This window comes from Embiotoca jacksoni, unplaced genomic scaffold (genome assembly GCF_022577435.1).
Source record: "Embiotoca jacksoni isolate LCO1_2020_lvr unplaced genomic scaffold, fEmbJac1.0.p SCAF_34, whole genome shotgun sequence".
Classification (NCBI taxonomy): Eukaryota; Metazoa; Chordata; class Actinopteri; family Embiotocidae; genus Embiotoca; species Embiotoca jacksoni.
Genome location: NW_027185386.1, coordinates 2,839,359 through 2,855,280, shown reverse-complemented (window position 1 = coordinate 2,855,280; position 15,922 = coordinate 2,839,359). Strand labels below are relative to the sequence as shown.

The 15,922-nt window shown below is 46.5% G+C and overlaps 1 protein-coding gene across 1 annotated transcript in view; it reads right to left on the bottom strand.

Annotated features, from left to right (window-relative positions):
• cacng2a (calcium channel, voltage-dependent, gamma subunit 2a) overlaps positions 1 to 15,922 on the bottom strand; it is a 46,217-nt gene that overhangs the window by 15,032 nt on the left and 15,263 nt on the right. The window lies entirely within an intron of this gene.

Below are 15,922 nucleotides of genomic sequence, written 5' to 3'. Positions count from 1 at the left end.
CAAAGTGACAGATGACATGAAACCTTTTAATGAAACATAAACACCCTTTGCGGTTTCTTTAACGGTCAGCACAGACATCATGTTGGAGTGGCTGGTACCGCTGGACTCGCGGGTTCTCCCTCAGAAAGCGGACCGGAAGCAAATCGGGCCTCGCTGGCAGCAAGTCGGCGGCTTGTAAACAACGGCGGTGCAGCTGGCGCGACCTGGAGCCGCTCCAACCGCCGCGCAGGGGGAACCTCATCTCTTAATGCTCCTTCATTTGGCCGACACCTCGCCATCCAGATACTCCGTCCATCCAGGAAGCAAGCCTGCCCCCCTCCCTCCCGTGTGGAGTTTTGGGAACTGATGAGGTCACTGAAGGTGGCGTGGCGGGGGAGGCGCCCATAAGGCGACCATTACGGCGACCTGCTGCTACTGCAGATGCCGGGGGCGTTTGATTGGACCAGATTAGCGTTTCATTAACTTCTTCATCTTCTCTCCCTCCAGTGTCCTTCTAATTAGGTGAACAGGTGTCGGTTACCATGGCTCCAGGTGTTGCCGAGGAGGTCTTGGCAGCAAGGCATGATGGGCGCAGCGGGGAGGGGGGGTTATTACTTTGCGAACGGCCTACGTGTAAACAAGGCCGTTACGAAGCCTCACGTTCTGATTCTGTCCGTCGCCATCTTTGCCAGTTTGGAGCAGGAAGTGACCATATTTGGACAATCCGGGGGGAGGAGCCAGCGGTGGATCTGACTGATCTGATTGGAAACCGAAAGAAACTACATCCCGCCCACCACAGGCCTGTCAATCGAACAGACACGCCCCCCAAAAACAGGTCTTTTTGAATCTTCTTTTCTAATGAATGAGGGATTATTTTCAGATGGACCTCCAGAAAACTAATAAGAAGGAGTGACTTTAGCTAACAACACCGAGATAACTGATGGACACATTTTATTCACTTTGGATTTGATGAGAGAAGTTGAATGGGAGTCTATGGAGCCGAAGGCTTTTTGGAGCCGACCTCTAGTGGCACTCGGTGGTATTGCAGCTGAAGACACTTCTGGATCGGAACCATTTTTCAGACCCGGAAGCTACGAACACTTTTATAAACAGTCTGTGTTTTTTTTTTTTATCCACAGCTGATATGTTAACATTAGTAGTTTGCCACATTGTTTTATTTAAATTAGAGCAGAAACAAGGGTACAATTGAGCAATTGAAAGGCCGCCGTTGAAGGTCGAGGGATTGAAAACAAAATGTGATGAATACATGGAATTTGTGAGGATCGCCTCTCCACACGGATGTTTTCGTCTCCGCAGTGGAGGCTCAGATTTATTCACTATCACCTGTTGCATCGTCACATTTTCTTTCTGAGGTATATTTCGAGTTCTTATTCAACCCTTTTTCTTTTTTCCAGCTTGAATGTGGGAACTTCTGCACAAATATACCGTCCTTATATCTCTGCTCTCACCCCATTATAAAAAAAACAAACAAAAGCACATTGATTTTTATTTTTCATCAACAGGTTCTGTGGCAATTAGGACGACCGAGAGGGAGAAAAGACGACGTAATGGGAAGCAGAGATAAATATAGGAAGGGCAGGTAACGGAGAGGTTTTTGAAGGACGGAGCGGGAGGTGGAATACATCAAGTTTGAGTGTCACGGTAATTGCTGAGCCATGAAAAAAAAAAAAAGCCTCCAGAGTTTAACGGCCCCGCACAGTTTTTTTTTTAACTTCGAGATTAAGAATCGGGCTCTTTCCAATCAGCTGGGCAGGTCGATCCCTGCTCACTAAAAGCCAACTAAGAGCTCAAAGCGCGCAATCCTCCGAAGCTTCGGCAGCTAACTGTAGCGCGTCCGGCTTCCCGAAGTGAGCCGGTGCACATACTGTAGGTGTAACTGTAAAAATACTCCCCCAGGCTGCTGCTGGAAATAACGTGTTCCTCTTCAACTTGCCCGCTTAAATAGGCTTTAAATAAGTTGCATTTCTAGGAGAGAGGAGGAGAGGAGGGAGGGAGGAAGGAGGAAGGAGGAAGGGAGGGGAGAGAGCGCACTTGTGCCTCCTCTCTGAGCATATTTCACTGAAAAGACTGACTTGTGTTTACATACGACTGCGTTACACGCTCCCAGCGGAGCCGTCTGAGCAAACGAGCGGCGGCGGCGAGCAACCCACAGAGCACCACGTGTGTGTGTGTGTGTGTGTGTGTGTGTGTGTGTGTGTGTGTGTGTGTGTGTGTGTGTGTCTTAACAGCGTTACCGAGTGGGTGTAAAGATTGGGTTTTGCAGCTGGGCCCCGGCAAAAAAAAACATCCACAGTTGTGCGATTTTGTAATAGCAGCTGTTTGGAGAGCGGCCTGTCGGGGGAACCACTTCAATTAGCATGCTGAAAGATTTATGTGACACTTAACCGCTTCCAAACGGTCCTTTTCTTGTACGACATGTAAACTCAGCACGGCTGGTAAATGTTTTATAATGGCATTTTCATTTCGGAGAAAACTCCCCACGTGAGTGTGAACGCGGGGGCCGCTCGGCCATTAAGGGCTTCGGCGGGAGGAGGTGTGTGTGGGGGGTGGGGGGGGGTGTGTGAATGGGGAAGGTGTTACCGACAGCTCAGGTGCGCACCGGGTCAAAACACTTCGCACTTAAAAGAGTGCAGTCAGCTGGACTTCTACTTCCAGCACGGCATACGCTTATACCCAGAAAGAAAGCTGTCTGTTTCTCGGTGCAGAGACTTTTAAAGACTGATGACATCATCGCTCGTCCCGATAGACGAGCGGTCAATTTCAGACACCATCACGGCAGCTGGAAGCACGATTACACTTTATCAAGTCGTAGTGATAGAAGAAAATCTACATTTTTGTCGATTTACCAAATTTTTATCAGGAAAAGTGCAAAACATATCAACATTTTTGAGAAAAGCTGCCACAAAATGTTGTTTCAGTAACACAAAGACGTTCGGGCTCACGTGGAGCCGGCGTCATCGCTGCATACTGATGAACGTGATAAACATGAAGTCCACTCAGTCACCGTGCCTGTCAAATACAGCACTTTTTTTTTTTCCGCTGTTGTTGATTCACACTATTGTCCCACAGGAAGAAGAGCTACTCACACGCCGGGATAAATCAAAATAATTTGTTGTTGGTGGTGAAACAGCTCCAGAAATAACTTTGAAAAACGGTATTACTGTTTAGGAAAAACACTTGTTGTCTTTTTGTGACGTTTAATCGGCTGCAGATGTTCAAAGTCACAGTTTGATTGACACCAAAAGTCACAGTACGCTGACGAAACAGTAAACGCCGTGTTGAGATCGACGTGTGCTGTATGAATTTAGTATGTTGAATACATTTGGGACACGAATCCAACGTTAATGTTAGATGATAAAAAATCAACACGGAACATCATTTTGTTTCTTCGAAATCGAACCAACAGTTGTTGAGATATCAACTAATCGTCAGCTAATTGACCGACTTGATCTGTAGAGTTTAACGGCAAATCAGGAAAAATCAGCAAATCACAAGTTTTTACGCCCGTTTTTCCTCGTACAAGGTTCAAGAACTGAATTTAGAGTTTTTATATTAAAATAAAAGACGACAAAGGTTTTGTAAGGTTTTTTTTTGGCACTTAATTCTCTAAAGACAAATATTACGACACGAAGGATGAACTAACAGGTGAAAAAAAACAACGTTTTTTGATGAGTCAAACTTATTTGGCTTTAATAACTGTTTAATTCTCACAGTTCATTCTTCAGATGATTTAAAACGACAAATAAATACAAAAATGAAATCCAGAGGGTAACCGGAACCCGCCCAGTCGGACTGGACCGTATAAATCAAGTGGGTCGTAATCTGCAAAGCCGCTGCTGTCGGACGAGGTTATCGGGGATTGAGCCATAGCCAGCCCCCTCAGCCGGGAGGGTGTCAGGTGATGCGTTCGAGAACTTGGCTCAATCAGCCCGGCCACTGTGGGAATGAGCTATGGGCTCTCACCCCGTGCCCTCTACGGGGCGTAGAGGCCACCCTGTCCTCCGCAGCCGTAAAGCATTTCATTACTGACCGAGCCTGCAGAGTGGAGCGGGGGGGGAGGGATGTAGATTTATGGTCGCCCACCACGGCGAGGCTCCGGGTCGAGCCCTTTTTAAAAGGGAAAACTGATGCTCGCATACGGGTACGAGCTTTTGGACCTGCTCCAGAGCTCCGCTTAATGTGGAAGTCTTCCAAGTTTTCAGGTGTTGACTGGTTAAAAGAGGTCCGTGATGCAGCTCAGGAGGGTTTTTTTTTGACACCACTGGCTCCCGGTTATTAGACAAACCCTCATTTTCTCCTTTGCCATCTTTCTCCAAGCAGGAGGGAAATTTCTGCAAGTTTCTCGGCAGCTACAGCTCATTTCTCCCTCCTTTGACTCGCACTTAATCTTCCTTTTGCCGCACATATGATGGAAGTGACAGTATAGGAAAGGCAAGAGAGCGACGCACAGAATATTTTAGCCGAATTTTCTTGCCTAAATTTATCGATTTGTGTGGCCGTCTCTTTCTGGGATGACTGATGACATCATCGCTCGTCCCAATAGACGGGGTGGTCAGTTTTAAACCCAACATATCACACTTTCAGACACCAACACGGCAGCTGGAACCTTGATTACACTTTATTAAGTCGTTGTTATAGAAGAAAATTTAAACTTTGGTCAATTCCCAAACTTTTACCACAAAAAAATCAGAATCTTTGAGAAAAACTGCCGCGAAATCCAACATTTTTTATTAAAAAACAATGCAGCAAAATCCTGGAGGGAATTTTTATACGGAAAAATAAGAACAATCCCAATAATCGTGCTAAATGATTGCGATCAGCTCAAATAATCCCGACCAGGTGATTGTCTAATAACTGAGCGGCCACATGCAGCTCCAACTCTAACATTGGATTTATTCACATCGGCTGTCGTCAGACTGAACGAATCATGCAGGTGGACGAAAAAATAAAAGGCAGAACCGGACAGAACGTTCCTGGACGCCGGAGGAGGGACACATCCGGGTCGGGCCTGCCCACACACACACGCACACGCACACACACACACACACACACACACCGAACCCTCCAACAGCGATCAAACATGATCACAGCTGCCACGGCGCTGCAGACGGAGACAAAGGTTTGATGAGACACAAACACGTAGGAGGTGCATGATGGGAAGGGGAGGGTGGATTCAGAGGGAGAGGGGGGGGGGAAGGAGGGGGGGGGCTACAGAGGGGTCAGGAGGACTTGACTGAGTGGGAGGTGCCGTTTTAAAAGAGAAACACAGAGAGAGAGATAGAGAGAAATTCAAGCCCACTTCTGATTCGTCAGTGGGCGGCATTCTCGAAAAACTTTCCAGGCTGCCACCGAGAGTGCGTCAGCATCCAGAAACCCTCCCCTCATCTCCCACCTCCCCTCCCCCGTATCCTCCTCCTCCTCCTCCTCCTACTCCCACCTCCATCCTCAGCCCCCTCTACAGCAGCCGTTGCCATGTGGACATCGGAACCGTTGCCATGGCTACAACCATCCGGGGGCGCCAACCCCCCGCCCTCCCCCCTTTACTCTTAGGGGAAGGATCACATGGACAGAGGCGGTGAGGTGTCCTTAACCCCCCCCCCCCCCCCCCCCCCCACCACCAACACACACCCTCCACCCCAGGACACGCGGCGGCTTCAGTGACACAGCGTTAGTCAGCAGCTGTTACAGTACCAGCGTCGTCAGGTGTACGCTCGCAAACACATACAGCCAAATCACACCACCAACGGAGATATGAAGTATATATATATATATATATATATATATATATATGACATGGGTCATTTAACTGCTCTGGTCTTGCAGCAGTCTCATGTGCATACAGGTATGTGCATATAAATTGATGACGGTCAGAGAGCGTCTTCAGGTGAAGTGACGTGACATATTTCAAAGTGACGCGGAGTCATGTAATCGTTTAATAACTAGAAAGCGTTGCATTCAGGAGCCGTTTAGGATCCGCGTTCAACCCCGCTCTCCGTTCGGTCGTGAAGGCCCCCGCTCGCCTCCACCCACGCCGCCCTCGCTCGTGTTGCACTTAAAAACTGCAGCCATTCAATTTCAGAAGTGTAAAAAGGTTGTTTTTTTTTTGCCCAGCTGACATCCAAACACACACACACACACACACACACACACACACACACACGCACACACACACACACACGTCCAACCCACGAAATGAGATGAAATGAGGTTTTCGTAGAGAGCCGTTGACGTCACTTCCTGCACGTCTTTCTGTTCCAGCAGCTTCTCATTCAGCATTTTGTTCAACAGTCAGTAACCCCTAAAAAAAAAAAAAAAAAAAAAAAAACTGAAACCTTTGTGATTTTACTTCACGAGCACTGAAAAAAACATGAATTTACATCATCGTAACTCATCGTAACCGAGCAACAACCAACTGTGACATCACAAGTGCAAGTATTTGGACCGCTGCCATCTCGCGAAACAAAAGTGACCATATTTGGACGATCTGGGGAGGAGCCAGCGGTGAATCTGACTCCATCTGATTCGAGGACACTACGCCCCGCCCACCTATAGCGGAAACCTAAGTACACCAACAGGCCTGTCAATCAAACAGACTAGCACCCCCAAAAAACAGGTCTTTTTGAATCTTATTTTCTAATGAATGAGGGATTATTTTCAGATGGACCTCCAGAAAACTAATAAGGAGCGACTTCAGCTAACAACACCAAAATGACTCACAGAAAAAACGTGTTGACTTTGTTTTTCGCAAGAGAAGTCTATGGAGCCGGAGGCTTTTTGGAGCCGACCTCTAGTGGCACTCGATGGTATTGCAGTGTGGTATTACGTGTTTGTTAAACCCTCATTTTTGCAGTTCAACCGTCCTTATCGAGTCGTACGAAGTGAACCATGTATGAGTATGAGTCATCAATAATATTCACTGCACAGGAAGAAATAAAATAACTTAGATACATGATCAAAAAACAGCCTTTAAAAATATCTATTAGACAAAGCAGAGCAATTATAGTCGGGGCTTTTCTTTTTTTTTTTTTTATTTGTACTTGCAAAGTGGGAACAGGAAGAAAAACAACATTAACAGCCTGGCAAATAGAGATGCCTCTCGCCGGCTGAGAGGTTGGCAGGTATGTAACAGGGCGGCTGTAGCTGCAGGTGATGTGGGAGGCAGTATAATGGAGGCGGCGGCGAGGTGCCGTCGGGTTCCGGCTCGTTGGAGGATGACTGACAGATGTTAGACAGTCGTTTGACCTCCGAGGCGCTTCCCCCCCCCAACAAAGCTGTTCCTCCTCTGCCCCCGAACGGTGAGATGTCCGCCGCTTTTCTTTTTTTTTTTTCCTCATCTGAAAAGCTGCCATGTCTGCATCCGCCTGCTTACTCCCGAGATGATGTGTGGACGGGGGAAGAAACGGGGAGGAGATCGCCTGTGATACTCCTCTCTTCGAATCGCTCTTTATTTATAGTCTTCTGTGTCCTGCAGGAGTTTTCCACTGGAGGAAGTTGACATGTAGCCAGGCTCGGTAACGTCCCGTCTTCAGGCGGTGAGTTTCTGAACCTCAACGCTGCTCGAGAGGAGAAACTAAACCCACAGTTCGATTGCAACATGGCAATTAATAATGCAATGTTACAATCACAGACTGCATATTAATGAAGCCGATGCAGAAGCATCTTAAGCTGCAATACCACCGAGCGCCACTAGAGGTCGGCTCCAAAAAGCCTCCGGCTCCATAGACTCCCATTCAACTTCTCTCATCAAATCCAAAGTGAATAAAATGTGTCCATCAGTTATCTCGGTGTTGTTAGCTAAAGTCACTCCTTCTTATTAGTTTTCTGGAGGTCCATCTGAAAATAATCCAAAATTAATTTGAAAATAAGGCTCCATTCCCTTTTTTTTTGGGGGGGGGGGGGGGTCATGTCTATTTGATCGACAGGAAGTAGTAGTATCGTCTGGGTTTTCCAATCGGATCCACAGCTAAGATCCATCCTCCCATCTATCAACTTCCTGCCGCAGGTGCAGCCCAAATATATAAAAAAAGTTATCAATTGTGAAGGAAAACCTATATTTGAACAACATCATATTCCACTTATTTCATCTTTGTCTGTCCTACAACAGAACTGCTGCCACGTTTGACCTGATATCCGCATTTGAAGTCACGTGAAACAGCGTAAATAGTCAGAACCGAGAACTGAGGCCTCACTGGTTCCCTCAGAAGATACGAGATCCTCCAGGTTCACGACAGATTCTTTCCCTTCTCCCCTTTTTGCCTCTCTGTGCGGTAACAGAAGACGACGAGATTTCAGGAGTGGGAGTGGGAGGGGGTGATTTCTCCGGTGTTTTTTTTTTTTTTTTTTTTTCGGGGGGGGGGGGAGCTTTCACAGATCCAGGAAAACAGGAGTACCAGTGAGTCAGCGGTGTCACAGCGGCGTGCGTCACGGCCTTCTGGTCAGACGGGGTGAGAGCTGCGTTCGCTTCTCAGAAGAGTCCCTGCGCAACACCCGACGGGGAGAGAGAGGCATTCCCAGAACGCCGGGCCAAGTAAACACCTCACACTAATAACTGCAATCGCAGAAGCACCGCCTGCACCTACGCCGACCGCAGTCATGTAATCAGCTCCACGGGGGAGGTGGAGAGGAGGGGGGGGAGGGTGATTCTTTAGAGACACACACAAAGATTTCAAGCTCGACTTTGACAAAAAAAATAATAAATCACCTGTTTATTTAAATTGTATAACACGCTTAGCGGAAGGATGTCGGAGCAGCAGGACGCACGTGCGCGACTCCCTCTGTGGGCGGAGTGAAACGAGGCGAAACAGGAAGTGAAGCTCGCCAGCAGGTGAGTAAGCGCAAAAACGGGTTGCAAAGACTATGAATATTTGTGTTTCTCGACACTCGGAGCCGATCTGCGTGTTAAATTATGAAAAAAAAAAACCTTCGTCGGAGCGTCAAGCACGAAAATGAAACTGGTTTACGCTGACTCACCCGTCGTGTGAGGTCAAGAAAAAAAAGACAAAAAAAAAAGACAAAAAAAAAAGAGTCACAAATCACGATGAGGAAGTCGGTGACAACAGCCGAGTGTCTTCGTCTCTGTGATTGGCTGTCGTGACGTCGAAGCTGCTCGCACGTCATCACACGAGTCGACTCAACCCAGTCAGAGTCCTGGTTGCCACGGCGACCCACGGAAACATGCAAGTGGAGGAGAGGGACGAGCGTCTGAAGCAGACTGTCTACATTTTTTGATATAATTTGGATGCAAAACTAAAAGTCACCATTTCGGATTCGCGCAAAGAGATTTGACCGCGTTTCTCTCTCGATACTCGACTTTCATCTCACCTGTTTTATATAATTGCAAATTGCTCAGTTTTAAGATAAGTTCGACAAAAGCAAGTCATCTTGGGCACTGTGATTTAAACATAAGAAAATAATCCCTTCTTGGCAGATTAGTCAGAATCTGGATTTAATTTGTAAGAAAATGTTAAAAACAAAAGTGCAAATAAAAATTAATAACAAAAAATAAAGGTTGTGTCTAATTCTTCTTGGATTTCTGTCCAAACTACCACAAATTTTATCCCCCAAAAATCCCATTAATACATTTTAATGCTATCGTATGACTTTTTTTCTTCATATTTCAGACGACATGGTGCAGTGGTTAGAGCAGTTGCCTCCCAGCGAGAAGTAACGAGGTTCGATCCCTACTTGAGGCATACATCAGTTCAGGAAAAGGCCATACTCCAAAAAGTGATTAAAAAAAAGTCATATTATAGCATGTTGTCCAAAAAATGACCCAAAATTAATTGTAGTATAGCCAGGGCCGGTGCAGAAAATCTGAATCGAAAGGCAGAAAAAAAAAAATGAAATAAACAACCAATAAAAAGTTAATTACAAAATTCACCTGAAAATGAAGTATCATCCTCTTTTTTTTGTTTTGCAGCTCAGCTTCCTCCTCGACAATCCGAGCCTCTCTGCTTCGACCAATCACATGCGGAGGAGGACACGCTTCCACACGTCCATCTTATAAATAAATAAATGTTTTCACGCATCAGGACGCAGAAAAAGAACAAACTCTCAGAGGGTTGTTTGTGAAGTGTATTTCAGGTCCGGGCCCACATCAACGAAACCCTTCAACCTCCTTCAACAAACAAAAACAAAACAGCCGATCGATATCTCTCCCGCTCCGTTTTCGGCTCTTTTTATTTTTCCAGAGTTTTCAACTTGTTGTCAAACTTGCAGAAAAAAAAAACACGCGCCCCGACATAACGCTCTCTGCGTGCGTCCTTTAAAAAAAAAAAAAACACGTTTTTTTTTTTCCACCTCAGGTTTATATCCACAGCTTGGACAACATCACACACACACACACACATAAATATCTAAATTCCTGCTTAAAGCAACACTTTTATTTAAATCAACTGGATTCTGGAGCGCCGTTAATAACAGCAGATAGAAGGACTTTTACTTTTACTGGGGACGATAAAAGATCGCAAATCACAAAGCAGTTGATGCAGCTGCTCCGTTGGATCATAACGATGACTGTATGAGGAACGACGAAGAGACGCTACGACTGTTATTTAACGTGCTGGTAACTTTTTCTCACCAACAAGTGGCTATTTTATTATCGACTAGGCTGCCAAACCCCCCCCCCCTCCTCCCCCAACTCCCAGTCAAACAAACAGCTAACATGGCTAACAAAGTCAACAAACAGCTAACATGGCTAACAAAATCAACAAACAGCTATTTTTGCACAAAAAACAAACATAGCTAAACTCAAGTCAACAAACAGCTAACAAAGCTAACAAACAACGAATGTTGCTTAAAAACAGACGTGAACAACCCACGTATGCACAAGTTAGACGTCTCCTGTCCATTTTGAATCAATCTCATCTCACATAACGATCATATTAATGATACATCATCAACTCGGGGCTGTTTTTAATGGCACAGAACTGTTAATTTAATCAGTCCCCCCCCCCCCCCCCAAAATAAACCTCTCCGTTGTGAGTACAGGTCGACCTCTCACCAGTCAGCCTGGAAGGAAGAAAAAAAAAAAACACCTGAGAGGTGAAACTCGGGGCAAAGTAAAGTCGACCACATCAGCGTTTCTGTCAACTTTTCACCTCTTATCTGGAGGACGGCGCCCGCTCGGGAGGACACGGACCTTCAGAGAGACTTTAGATAATAAAAAAATAAATGAATGGGAAATTTTAAAACCGAGGAAGGACACAAATGACGCCCTGCACGACTTTAAAGGCATTAAAAAAAAAACCCACGTGTACATTCAGAAGCAGGAAACACGTCCGCTCTGATGTGAGCTGAGCTGTGAAGTGTTTGTCGGATGCTTCTTAGCGACGTTCACACCGATCGTGACTCACTCTATGTTCTTATGTCAGTCTCTGCGGATGAGGGAAAAAAAAAATAAAAAACAGGAAGCTTTTTGTGTGTGTGTGTGTGTGTGTGTGTGTGTGTGTGTGTGTGTGTGTGTGTGTGTGTGTGTGTGTGTTCCATCTCCAGCTAATAAAACACGGAGCGATAAGTCGTCGTCCGGAAGAGGCTCGCATCCTCGGAGAGAGGTCCGGTCAACGCTAGCTGCTCACACACACACACACACACACACACACAGATGAACGTGTGATCAGCGGTCTTATGCAAGATTTTATTGTTTGTATTTTTATTTTTCTGTTAGTCACAGAGCTGCTGCGCTTCCTGGCGACCGACCTCTCTTCGGTGAAACAAGACTCCCAACTTCTCCAACATTTACACAAAGAAGGGAACAAAGCAAAAGCGGTGGGGGGGGGGGGGGGGGGGGGGGGGTTTGTGGGGGGGGGGGGGTTGCAGCTGATTCTGGATCACATCCCTCCAGTTCTGAGATCTTCACACCGGCTTCCTGTCGAACTGCTTTAAAATCCTGCCGCTGGTCTTATAAAGCGCTGAATCGTTCATTTCTGATCTGCTGCGACCTTCATTGGACCCTCCCCATCCCCTCAAGGTCATTTACTTTCTTATGGCTGTTTATCAATTTTTTAATTTATTTTAATCTATCTTAAATGATTTGGGCTTCTTTTCTACTTTGTGTCCACTTTTAACTCGCTGTTATTACTTTTAGGAACTATTTCAACATTCGAACCATTTATTTGAGCTATTTATTCATTATTACTTTGATCCGTCTACGTTAAATGTTTACTTGCACTACTAGCGAGTTCACCATCACTTTTAGCCAATGATCTGAACTGTTTATTAATTATTTTTTTCCGTTAACTATTTCATCATTACTTTTAGCTTCTATTGAGCACATCGATTTCTTTGAGCTAACTATTCAGCTATAAATGATTTATCCATTCGATCTTATTTCATCCAAAACTTTTCGCTGTTTTATCTTCTTTGTTTGCTGGAAATCAGTTTTTCTTCAACTCTAAATAGCAGTTTAAAGTGACAGGTCGACTCCATACGTGTATTTTTGTAAAAATTTAAAATCATAATTTCTTTATAATGAGTGCAGCTACTTCACAGTCTTCTCACGTAGGCTCCTGGAAACTGCCTGTATACCCGAGACACGTCAAACCAGTGATTAGGAGTTCGTTGGTCACGTCATCGAATCAAACGAGGGCTGACAAATGTGACACACTTAAACAAAGCAAACCTGTGAGACCTTTGAAATAAGAACACTAAGCTTGCGATCAGAGCAGTGCGTGAAAAAAAAAAAAAACGACATTCAATGCACGCGCCTCCAACTTTTCTGTCAAAAAAAAAAATGATTTAAGCAGAGGTTTTCACTTCAATTTAAATAATCCCATCAGAGTTTCCCTCGTTCTTGAAAACTGCCGACCTCAGCGGCACCTGAGCAGTTTTAGCAGATCAGGTTATTGAGGGAAGATAACAAAGTCTTTGCAGGATATAAAAAAAAAAAAAAAAAAACACAAACCGCACCGAGAGGCACGAAAGCCGAAACTCAGGGCAGCGATTTTCCGGGGAAAAGGTGAGGTGAGGTAAACGCAATTACGCGCCAGCGGTGATGAATATGACGGCTGGGGTTTGGGCGTCGGAGAGGGGAGCGGGGGGAGGGGGATGGCGGGAGGGTGGGGGGGGGGTAATGACTAATGCCGGTTGACCGTAAACACAATATCTCATGCCCAACATTACAAATCTTGTGTGTCTCAGATACTATTGGATGTCTCTCTCTAGTGGAAAAACATTACTCAGTTTACAGATTCACATGATTCCGATTGGTTCCGGACGGGGCCGATCAATACCTGCGATCATGAGGCGCTCTCCCTCGCCAGAGAGCCCTGATGTCATACGGTGGGATGGGGGGGGGGGGGGGGGGGGGGGGGGGGGCGCAGCTCCATCACCCGGCGAAGCTGCACACTGACTTTGTGGACTCATCTAAAGGATATTTGAGCCTTTTTTTTTTTTCCACCACTGAAGCCGAGCTCCATTTTTAAAAAGGCAGATTGATAACGGTTGGGAATCAGAAAAAAAAAAAAAAAAAAAAAATGCCCGCTCACACCGTCAAAGTCACCTTTCCCATCTCCGCCAATTACCGTAAGTTCTCCCGAGGTGCCATCACCGAAGCTCCGGCCACGACGTCGCACATCAGCAGGGAGAGAGAGACGACTTTACAAATTGAATCGTCCGAGGGGAGCGCGACGTATATCTGAACGCTACAAATGTGGGAGTTGTCCACTTTCATTTTATGCGAGTCTCAAAACCCTCATTTTAAAATATGTCAAACGCTGAGTCGTAAAACAGAAGTGCTTTTGGAGAAACGAGAAATGAAAAGGACAGCTGAGCATCTGGCAGGCGGCGCCGGCGCGCTCCAGAGAGGTTTTCTGGTTTTACGGGTCGTCGCGTCGTCCCGACTTATTCTCCACACTAGACTGGATCTGTTTCATCTCGACATGCCGGAGCTGCCGGGTCGCACCAGGTCCGGTAACTAAGACTGTAGCTGACGGTAAAGAAGAACTGAACTACGTTATTCAGCGGGAGATGAAGCTAAAATAGTCGGTTAACCGTATTGAGTTGACGCGTTTGTCCCCGCCTCTCCTTCGCTGTGATTGGGACGGCTGGTGACAGTGACACATTTTTCATCAAAAAAAACCAACAACCTCTCAGCAGAATAAACGCTCAGCGTACAAATACGCTAAATGCTTTTTTTTTTTTTTGTGGCAGCGAGTGTCGGCTGGTTTTGGCGCGTGCCGATTGGTTAACAATTTTTTATTTATTTTTTTACTTTCCGTGGGAAACACTGCATTCATATCCATTTCTATGCAGACGACACTCTGCGATATTTATCAATGAAGCCAGACGAAACAAAATCGGTGAAACTTCGAGTATTTCTTGAAGACATAAAAGCCTAGAAAGCCCCCCTCAAACATTCCTGCTGCAGAGTTTCAACTCAACTTAGTGTGTGTGTGTGTGTGTGTGTGTGTGTGTGTGTGTGTGTGTGTGTGTGTGTGTGAATGTGTGTGTGTGTGTGTGTGTGTGTGTGTGTGTGTCGTGTGTGTGTGAATGTGTGTGTGTGTGTGTGTGTGTGTGGTCCCAAAATCCCCAAATTCTTCACGTCTCGAAGAAATCGCTCTTAATACCTTTTCTGTAGCTCCCTAAACGTCCCATGGCCGCTGTCTGCCCCCCCAACTTCCTCCCCCCCACCGCGTCCAACAACCTCCCCCCTTGGACCGCCCAGGGCAGAATGATTAATTTGTGGCTATTGATTTCTCTTCCTGAGCTGAAAGTATGTAAGGGAGGGAGGGAGAGAGGGAGAGGGTCAGAGAAGCGAAAAGGGGGTGAGGAGGAGGAGGAGAGAGGAGGTGTGTGGTGGGGGGGGGGGGGGGACACATCCAGTATTCAGTGTAGTGCTTCTCTGCAGTTCTTTTTTTCTAATCTTTAATGTAGAAAAAAAAAAAGCCAATGGTTGCAGTCTGGATGCGTCAAACCACCTCTCCCTCCCTCCCTCTCTCCCTCTCTCTCGGTGGCGATTGGCAATTCACTGAGTGTCCACATGTCATCTCTTGCCCCTGCTGCAGCGGCGAGCAGCGCGGCATGCTGGGAGGAGGAGGAGGAAGAAGAAAAAGGTGGTGGGGGGGGGGGGCGGTTAGAAGGGAAGGCAGGCCAGAGATGGCTCGATGGATGGAGGCATGCATTCATCCATTTCTCCCTGTTTCAGTACATCTATGTAAATGTAAATGTTGCCAGCTATACATGTGTATGCAAATGTGTGTGTGTGTGTGTGTGTGTGTGTACTTACCCCCCCCCCCCCCAGCCTAATATAAGACAAACATCGTTGCACACGTTTTTTTTGTTTTTTTTTTCCGCCGCTGCCGATTCATCACTGCCTCTTTTCATTCTCCTCCCCATCCTTCCTTCCACCATGTCTTTTTTTCTCTTCGGTACACCCCCCCTCCCCCCTCAGCCCCCTCCTCCCCCCTCAGCCCGTGCAGCTGTGCAGCTGCTGGAGGAAATGTAATATTGCGGCCTCTGACAAAAAAAAAAAAAGAAAAAGCGAACGAAGACTGGAGGGTGTGAGGGGGGGCGGGGGAGGGGGCGAGGGGGGGGGGGGTTAAGGGAAGATGACAGGCTGTCTGATCGGCACTTAATTCTGTTGGGTAATCATTTTAATTAAGCCTGTATGTGGTTAGCGTTCGCGCTGACGAGCCCGTCTCGTATACTACGAGCACATTTCTGACAGATGACGTTTCGGAGAAGAGTGTGACCTACATTTACTGTTTGAGAATCGCACACGCACACGCACACGCACACGCACACGCACACGCACACGCACACGCGAGCACGTTGGACTGCGTAGAGTTAAATGAGAAGGAATGTAAGAAACAATCGGGGGAAAAAGCAAATGTCCATTTTGTCCAAGTGACCTTTCAAGGACACCGCAGACGGCCGCGGTGACAGATGACGGGATTCGAGCGCATGCGAGCAGACAGCGAATCAG